At 50.3% G+C, this 9,895-nt stretch overlaps 1 long non-coding RNA gene across 1 annotated transcript in view; it reads right to left on the bottom strand.

The window, feature by feature from the left end:
* The window catches only part of LOC142468960 (uncharacterized), a 94,226-nt gene extending 85,671 nt beyond the window's left edge, over window positions 1-8,555 (bottom strand). The window contains exons 1-2 of the long non-coding RNA XR_012788922.1: window positions 8,281-8,555; window positions 8,061-8,140 (exon numbers count right to left, since the gene is read on the bottom strand). This is a non-coding gene — a long non-coding RNA (uncharacterized LOC142468960). The remainder of the gene's footprint in view (window positions 1-8,060; window positions 8,141-8,280) is intronic.
* Between the last annotated feature and the right edge of the window lie 1,340 nt (window positions 8,556-9,895).

The following is a 9,895-nucleotide window of genomic DNA, read 5'->3' on the forward strand; positions in this document are numbered from 1 at the left end:
ACAACCTACAACACATCTACATTAAAGTGGACTGTAAACCTTCCAGTACTAAAGATGCGATCCCAGGACCAATGCTACATTTTTAAAATGCTTTTCCAAATCGGTAATTTCGACAAAGGAATGTTTAGTTATATAGACGATATTTTGTTGATCTGGGAGGGCAGTGTTGACTCTTTAGACCAATGAAATGGACATCAGTAATGCCTTGGACACTATAGGTTTTTCAGTGGTACATGACACAAAGGCTGTGATTTTTTTGGATACGACGATCTATTTTATAGGATAGGCAACTTGGAATTCAATATTTTCACTAAGAGCACAGACATAAATAATCTTCTTCAGTACACTAGCCACCATCCACCAAGCACAACAGATGGGCTCCCCTACAGCCATTTCGTAAGGGCTAAGAGAACCCATAGTATGCCTGATCATGTACCAGACACGCTAGATAGTATGCAATTGCAATTTGCAGATAGGGGCTACCCAGAGCTGCTACTGCTAAAACAGTGCTGTAAAGCACAGACAAGGAGGTGATCCTCCCTATTGTCCATTGTAACAACACCTAGAGACCAAAAGGTATACTCCGTGCCATTCATATCCACTTTCAATACCCTAAGTGTAACGATGCTTGGAACACGCCCCCTGCGGCGTGTTCCTTCCTTACCTGTTTACTTCTGATCGCCGCCCTCTAGCTGCGAGTCAAGATCCTGTGTCTAAGGATTCAGAAGCAAGCAACGCCATCTTGCTTTCTGGCAAACCCTGCCCTCTTCCTCCTGACAGGAAGTAAGCCTCTCTTTGACTTTCTCTTTGCATTTAGTCTTTTGCTACCAGCCCTGGTGTCTGCTAGTACTCATCGCATACTGTTCCTGTCTGGACCTCCTTAGGACCTTTACTTATCTCCTGTGGATTCCGGAAGACTGGGACAGTCACTCATACTACTGAGGTTAGTTTATCGTCAGGTAGTGTAGGTACCTGCTTAGTAGGGTTCACCTTGACGTGGTAGCAGGCTTATAATTCCTTGGCCAATGGATTAGAATAAGAACCCTTATGTTATGTTTAGTTTCGCTGCACCTTACTGTTTCTGTCACTATGCCTTTAAGAAGTCTGGACGTTCTCCAAGAAGCAGTCCTTCTCTGGATGTTACCTTGTGCTCTGGACTCCATGTTCCATGTTTCCTGGTTTCCGTTTCCAGACTCCTGTGCTGAAGCATTGGCTTCCCGCAACCCCCACGTTGGTGCCTGAGAGCGTGCGCACTTCCGCTCTGCTGTCAGAGCGTGCGCGCGCGTGCAGCTGGAACACTTATGTCTCTGAGCAGGCACCGCACCTCCGGATGCGTCGCGCATTCTCATGCGCGCGGCGCGGTCACGTGATTGCGTGCACCGATCCCCAGCTGCACGGCAACTTACTCCCTTCGTATCCCCTGCGGCCTCCCCACCTCGCTAGCGGGTCCTTCCCTTTCTTCCCTGCGCTTGTGAGGAGAGCACAAGAGTGGCACTAAGTGGTCGAGCGAAGAATATTATTTTATGTCATTGGCATCTTCTCTCTCAAGACAAGTCTCTCAAAAGGTGCACTCAGAGCACAGCCCGTCGTTTCATATAAAAGGGGCAAGAATATCAAAGATCATCTGGTAAGGGCTGATATAGGAGGTACAACCTCCACACAATCCTTTTTAAGTACACATAAAAAAAAGGTTCCTTTCGTTGTTGCAGTTGCTCACAATGTGGGAGTATCCAGGAGACGGAGGAGATGTCTATCCAAAAATATCATCTATTTGATCAAATGTCCATGTAGACTGGTTTATATAGGTGAGACCACTCAGTGTGTCAAGGACCAGATTCGACAGTGGAATCTGCAATCCGAAGGGGTGGTTCCGAGGTCGAGGCAGGCAGTAGGCAAGGGGTAGTCAGGTCCGTTCCGAGGCAGGCAGTAGGCAAGGGGTAGTCAGGTCTGGTTCCTGAGGTCGAGGCAGGAAGGGGTAGTCAGGTCCAAATGAGATCCAAGCACAGACACAAAACAGAGGCAAAGGCAGAGCTCAGACTGAACAAGGTACCAAGTACTTTGCACAAGCAAACTGCCTGCTATTTAAAGGTCAGATGCAGCTGCTGACAATGAGAACCAAAGAGGCTGATTTCCTGAGGGCAGGAATGCCAGGCAGCAAAATGACCACTGTAGCATCAGTGAGGGTGTGAGGTCATATTCTGTCAGCATCCATCTTGGATTTTTGGACAAATCCCTTATCCCGTTGCTCATGTCAGCATTGCTGTTTGCTATCGTTTTATACACGTTGCACTGATGTATTTATCATATTTAAACTAGTAAAAATCCATTCTGATGGATTCTTGTTATACCTTTTTTCTTTTGAGTGCTGTGAACATCCCCTGTATTTGTAAGAAATTTTTAGTATTCCAACGACTTTTTGCAAATATTATTGTAACCCTCCTTGCTCGGAGTTTAGATCGAATTGACTATTGTGGCAGGGTGGCCTCCCGGCAGGGTCAGTGAAACTCTTAGACAGTGGTTTAAGCTGTAACTGCAGTGATTTATTCTGTACAATAACAACTAAAAATAGGCACACTGTCCCTTTAAGAAAACCAAACCATAAAATAAATTCCTACTCTTTGGGAGGCTAACTGCACAGCAGCTACTTTCTACATGGCTGGCCAGCTAAGCTGGTAATCAGCCCAAAACATATAATACAATTCCAAAACGACTAGAAAGGTCAAAGTCCTTATATGTTGTTGTGGAACTCGGTCCCAGGATAGTCCAGGAAATCCCTCTGGGCACAGCAATCTGGATAGGACAGCTCTGTACCCTCAGCAGTCCATGGAGCGACAGTTCCTTGTAGTCAAACCCCACATCCAGCAGGCTTGTTCAGTTTCATGGAGTCTTGACCTGGGTGTGCATCCCACGAAGACCCAGAAGGCCCTGTGTCCAGCAAGTCTGGGGAACTGTACCAACCAGCTTCCTTGCTGGTTGGGGAAAAGTCTCTCCCACTCTCTCTGGGAAAAACAAATCTCTCTTTGTGGTTGCTTCCTTCCTGCATTTAAACCCGTTCATTCTGGTCTGTTTAATTAGCTCCACCTGCATCTAGCCAGGGGAGGTTAACTGCCTGCATGCTCGAACATACACACTGCAAGCTCTTTCCAACCTGTAGAAAGTGACTTCGCCACACTATATACATGGCAGTGCTCCGTCTCTCATACCTGTTCAGAGTGCTAGGTCTTGCAGGCTATGGGCGTGGATATAAAGATAGAATAAGGATGGGCGCCGGGAAGGTTTATAGTACAAAAAGGAACTTTATTCATCATCAATTTCTAAGACTCGCCATACAAAGACGGACTTCCCATTAGACATATTAACTGGTGGCAAATCATAAATTTACTCTGTGTTTCTTCAATTGGTAGCTTAGTCCTATGCTGGGGAGGTACCCATGCTCGTTTCGCTTAGAATTGGTTAGATTGGCAATCTCCTGCATAGCATCAGTAATGCCCCAGGGAATACGCTCTGCGATCAGTATCCCATTACTGAGTACTGCACACCTTGTCCATGCATATTGAATCAGGAGTTCACTAAGGAACTTCTGATGGGGCAGATTTGATTATGCTCCGGCGCTACTACTCATAGCTCCTGCTGAGCACATGCTCACTCCTCTTCCCGCATGAGAAAAATCTTGGGCCATTACTATAGGTACTAACTTTATAGGGCACTTTCCTTAACTGAAAATAATAAAGAATCCCCCGAGGAAGCTCATACAGGATCGAAACGCATAGAGCGGAGTCTTCATGGATCGTTTGCATCGCTGGGAGGGCGTCCGCTATTGGTGAGCTGCAGCTGATTTTTGGTATCTTTCACCATTTGGTTACATCACCTGCTCTGACAGCCATGAAGCCGGAGCAACGGTGGAGGAGCGCTGCTGTTTGTTCTCCCATATGACCCAGGGTGGTCTGAATGCTCTTCCCAAAGCTGCTTATGTAAGTGCTTTACTGTGTGATATCAATTTCTAAAGCAATCTTTACTATTACTGCTTTGTCTCCTTACATGTGGGATCCCCCTCCTCCCCGCCCCCTCTCTTGAACCTACTATGCTGTGATGGTTATCTGGAAATAACTCTGAGACTACTACAAGAGTTGGTTACGCATAATAACCTGAACGCCTGATTTTGATTTGGAGCATGTGAGTTAAACAATCAAACATTCCAGCTTCTTGATATCAACAATACAATATTGCACTGTTTTCCTTTTTTTTTTCTTTTTCTTTGTATGTTCTTGGATATATTTGTGCCCCGTATCCTGTTGCTCATCACACTCCTCTTCCCGCATGAGAACAATCTTGTACCATTACTATAGGCACTAACTTTATAGGGCACGTTCATTAACTAAAAATAATAAACAGGGACAGGACACTCTTAAAATACATATCCATACACTTAAACATATTTAAAGAGGGAATGTTAAGAAGAAATTAGAAGGTGCTTCTGTAATGTGATTATTGACTTCAATTAGTCAGTGAATATACATACAGATAAACAATAGTGTTGCAGCTCAAAACCCCCCAAAATAGTAACTGTTCAAAATTTCTGTAAAAATAGCAGTACGAGAGTGAGTGAAGTGCCCAACAATCAGACAAGGTTCCGTTTGTACAGTATATACAACATAAATGTCCAGATGGTAATGGAGTATCCACAAAGTAATGAAGTAGTTGGACTGGGAGGGATAAGTGTCTAGTGGAGTCCATGTGACACCCACATCAATTGACACTTCAATAAACACCCAACCGGTCTATGAATATATAGGACTAGCTGAGAGCCCCGGCGTTGCCCGGGATGTTTGTGGTGTGGGTGTGGCATTTGGGTGAGGAGTGGTCAACGCGGCCCATGTGCGGTGGTAGTGCTGCTGTGTCTGTACTGATGGTGATTGTATCGGTGTGCTGATTTGGGAGGGTTTGGTGCTGATGTGGGGGTGCGGATGTGGGTGTGCCGATGGGGGAGGTGCAAAGGTGCCGATGTGTGGGTGCTGATGGTGTTGATGGGGGCTGGGAATGGCGGGGAGCCGAGAATGCCAGTGTGCTGGGGGGGCATGGGATAGCGGTGTGCTGATGTGGTGGTGCTGGGGATAGTGTGTGTGCGTGTGTGTGTATACGTGTGTGTGTATACACGTGTGTGTGTGTGTATACACGTGTGTGTGTATACATGTTTGTGTGTATACATTGTATGTGTGTGTGTGTGTACGTGTGTGTGTATACATGTTTGTGTGTATACATAGTGTGTGTGTGTGTATACATGTGTGTGTGTGTGTGTGTGTGTACATTTGTGTGTGTGTATACATGTGTGTGTATACATGTTTGTGTGTGTGTATACACGTGTGTATACACATGTGTGTGTGTATACGTGTGTGTATACATGTGTGTGTATACATGTATGTGTGTATACACGTGTGTGTGTGTGTGTATACGTGTGTGTATACATGTGTGTGTGTGTATGTCTCCATGTGTGTGTGTACGTGTACATGTGTGTGAGTAAGCGTGTACATGTGTGTGTGTGTACGTGTCTACGTGTACATGTGTGTGTGTGTGTCTACGTGTACATGTGTGTGTGTCTACGTGCGTGTGTGTCTACGTGTGTGTACGTGTGTGTGTGTACGTGTGTGTGTGTGTCTACGTGTGTGTCTACGTGTGTGTATACGTCTGTGTACGTGTGTGTGTGTGTGTGTGTGTGTGTGTGTGTGTGTGTACGTGTGTGTGTGTGTGTGTGTACGTGTGTGTGTGTCTGTACGTGTGTGTGTGTGTGTACGTGTGTGTGTGTGTGTCTACGTGTGTGTGTGTGTGTGTCTACGTGTGTGTGTGTGTGTGTCTACGTGTGTGTGTGTCTATGTGTGTGTGTGTCTACGTGTGTGTGTGTGTCTACGTGTGTGTGTCTACGTGTGTGTGTCTACGTGTGTGTGTCTACGTGTGTGTGTCTACGTGTGTGTGTGTCTACGTGTGTGTCTACGTCTACGTGTGTGTGTGTGTGTGTCTGCGTGTCTACGTGTGTCTGCGTGTCTACGTGTGTCTGCGTGTCTACGTGTGTCTGCGTGTGTCTGCGTGTCTACGTGTGTCTGCGTGTCTACGTGTGTCTGCGTGTCTACATGTGTCTGCGTGTATACGTGTGTCTGCATGTATACGTGTGTCTACGTGTATACGTGTGTCTACGTGTGCCTGCGTGTATACGTGTGTCTACGTGTGTGTCTACGTGTGTCTACGTGTGTGTACACGTGTGTCTACGTGTGTGTTTGTACGTGTGTCTACGTGTGTGTGTCTACATGTGTGTGTGTATACGTGTGTATACGTGTGTGTGTGTGTGTATACGTGTGTGTACGTGTACGTGTGTGTGTGTATATACGTGTGTATACGTGTGTGTATATACGTGTGTCTGTGTGTATACGTGTGTCTGTGTGTCTGTGTGTATACGTGTGTCTGTGTGTATACGTGTGTCTGTGTGTCTACGTGTGTCTGTGTGTCTACGTGTGTCTGTGTGTCTACGTGTGTCTGTGTGTATACGTGTGTGTGTATACGTGTGTGTGTATACGTGTGTCTGTATAGGTGTGTGTATGTATAGGTGTGTGTGTGTGTGTCTGTCTACGTGTGTGTGTGTGTCTGTCTACGTGTGTGTGTGTGTGTGTGTGTCTGTCTACATGTGTGTGTGTCTACATGTGTGTGTGTGTCTACATGTGTGTGTCTGTGGACGTGTGTGTGTCTGTCGACGTGTGTGTGTGTGCCTACGTGTGTGTGTGTGTGTGCCTACGTGTGTGTGTGTGTGTGTGTGTGTGTGTGCCTACAAGTGTGTGTGTGCCTACATGTGTGTGTGTGTCTACATCTGTGTGTGTGTCTACATGTGTGTGTGTGTGTACATGTGTGTGTGTGTGTGTGTGCCTACATGTGTGTGTGTGTGTGTGTGTGTGTGTGTGTGGTCTCTGTGTGTGTGTGTGTCTCTGTGTATGTGTATGTATATATATATAGATATATACTGCCCTCCGGCTCGAGGTGAGGCCTCCTGCAGGGCGGGAGCCCCCCCGCTGCCCTCCGGCTCGAGGTGAGGCCTCCTGCAGGGCGGGAGCCCCCCCGCTGCCCTCCGGCTCGAGGTGAGGCCTCCTGCAGGGCGGGAGCCCCCCCGCTGCCCTCCGGCTCGAGGTGAGGCCTCCTGCAGGGCGGGAGCCCCCCCGCTGCCCTCCGGCTCGAGGTGAGGCCTCCTGCAGGGCGGGAGCCCCCCCGCTGCCCTCCGGCTCGAGGTGAGGCCTCCTGCAGGGCGGGAGCCCCCCCGCTGCCCTCCGGCTCGAGGTGAGGCCTCCTGCAGGGCGGGAGCCCCCCCGCTGCCCTCCGGCTCGAGGTGAGGCGGCGGTGCCGAGGAGCGTTGCAGGCTGCGCCGGGTAGGCTGGTCTTTGCTGTGAGGGGGGGTGGGAGAGGTGAGCCGGTGCCGAGGAGCGTGCGACGCTGCCTCACCCGTCCTGCCGCTGCCTCACCCGTCCTGCCTCTGCCTCACCCATCCGGCCGCTCCCACGTGGATGTGAGGCGGGAGGCCGCGTGTTGTGGCCGCTCCCCCGCGTGTGTCCCGGGCGCTCGCTCCGCTCCCCCGCTGACTGTAGCGGCGCCGGGGTGTGAGCTTGGGGGGGGGGGTGTGAGCTTGGGTGGGGGATGAGCTTGGGGGGGGGGTGAGGTGTGTGTGAGCTTGGGGGGGTGGGAATGTGTGTGTGTGTACACGGGACTCTGGGTAAGTTCGGGCACAGGGAGGGTGGGGGGGGGGGGTGTGGAAGTTGAGGTGCGGTCCAGCTGACGGGGGAGAGTGAGGGGCACCGGGAGGGGATTGTGTGTGTGTGTGTTCCTGTGTGTGTGTGTCCCTGTGTGTCCTTTGGCCCGTCACTCCGCCTCAGGCCAATGAGAGGTGTGCGGGGGCGGGCCAAGGGACCAATGAGATTTCCCCTAGGGACACCGGACATCCAGACAGGCAGGCATACAGTGCTTTCACTAATATAGTATAAGATAATGTCCAGTGGGTACAGGATATATAATAAGGCACTGCGGCTCTTTACCTGTACACTCCGAGGGACACTCCAAACATCTGTGGCGTGCGTAGGTGCGTTCATGTAGTCCGTTTTTATTGTTTTCTAGCCTGCAATAAATTTGATCAATTATTCTTAGTTTGGAGTTGCCTGGACATTTTTTCTTCCTCTGGATATAACGCATTAAACAACCAAGTTGGTAAAATAACCAAAATTGACTGCTTGTAAAGTAAATCCTTCTGTTACCTACAGGTTAAAATTGCAGCCAGGTGTTCTTGGTTGATTTTCAGTAGATCTTGTAATCAGCAGAAGGATGTGCATCTCAAAGGAAACAAAGAGCAGGATATAGTGCAGACGATGTAAAAATATTTATATATACTGTAATTCAAAGTAAAGCATTGTGCACTCACAATGTGAAACAACGTTAAAAGCATTGGTTTAGAGCAGGGCTGCACAACGGCCCGCCTGGCCTCTCTGTGTGGCCCTCGATGAGATTTAAAAAAAAAAAAAAAAATTTGAAAAAATTTTTTTTTTGAAAAAAAAAAAAAACCTTTGAAAAAAAAATGGCGCCAATTCCCTGCGGTCCCGGCGCACATGCGCTAGGCCCGCTCCGTCCCCCCCCCCTTCCCTGCTCCCAACGTGGGCCGGAGGGGGAAGCAACACACAGCTCCTCTGCGTGCCCGCTCCCCTCCCCCTTCCCTGCTCCCAACGCGGGGCGGAAGGGGAAGCAACATGCAGCTCCTCTGCGGGCCCGCTCCCCCCCCTGCTCCCAACGTGGGCTGGAGGGGGAAGTAATAATTAAATAATTCAGCTCCTCCAGCGGCCTGCTTCTCACCGCTTCCCTCCGCGGCCAGCTTCTCGCGTCCCCCACGAGCTCACCTCCCGTGCCCTCCTCCCCCCCCTTCCCCCAACCCGCGCCCCCAAGCCCACCTCCCGTCCCAGGCAGCTGCCGCAGGGATATCGGGGGCAGGAGGAGCAAGCGTCCGGCGGCAACCTGCACCCACCCGGGTCAAGGTAAGTCACTGTCACCCAAGTCACTGTCACCCAAGTCACTGTCACCCACCCAGTCACTGTCAAGTCACTGTCACCCACCCAGTCACTGTCACCTACCCACCCACTGTCACCCACCCACCCAGTCACTGTCACCCAGTCACTGTCAAGTCACTGTCACCCACCCACCCAGTCACTGTCACCCACCCAGTCACTGTCACCCACCCAGTCACTGTCACCCAGTCACTGTCACCCACCCACCCAGTCACTGTCACCCACCCACCCACTGTCAGTGTCACTGTCACCCACCCACCCAGTCACTGTCCCACCCTGTCACTGTGTCCCACCCTGTCACTCTTCCCACCCAGTCACTGTGTCCCACCCCGTCACTGTCACCCACCCAGTCACTGTCACCCACCCAGTCACTGTCACCCACCCAGTCACTGTCACCCACCCAGTCACTGTCATAGTCACTGTCACCCACCCAGTCACTGTCACCCACCCAGTCACTGTCACCCACCTATCCACCCAGTCACTGTCACCCACCCAGTCACTGTCACCCACCCAGTCACTATCACCCACCCACCCAGTCACTGTCAAGTCACTGTCACCCACCCAGTCACTGTCACCCACCCACCCACTGTCACCCACCCACCCAGTCACTGTCACCCAGTCACTGTCAAGGTCACTGTCACCCACCCACCCAGTCACTGTCAAGGTCACTGTCACCCACCCACCCAGTCACTGTCACCCACCCAGTCACTGTCACCCACCCACCCACCCACTGTCACCCACCCAGTCACTGTCACCCAGTCACTGTCAAGTCACTGTCACCCACCCACCCAGTCACTGTCAAGGTCACTGTCACCCACCCA

The sequence above is a fragment of the Ascaphus truei genome, chromosome 18 (assembly GCF_040206685.1).
Source record: "Ascaphus truei isolate aAscTru1 chromosome 18, aAscTru1.hap1, whole genome shotgun sequence".
Taxonomy (NCBI): domain Eukaryota; kingdom Metazoa; phylum Chordata; class Amphibia; order Anura; family Ascaphidae; genus Ascaphus; species Ascaphus truei.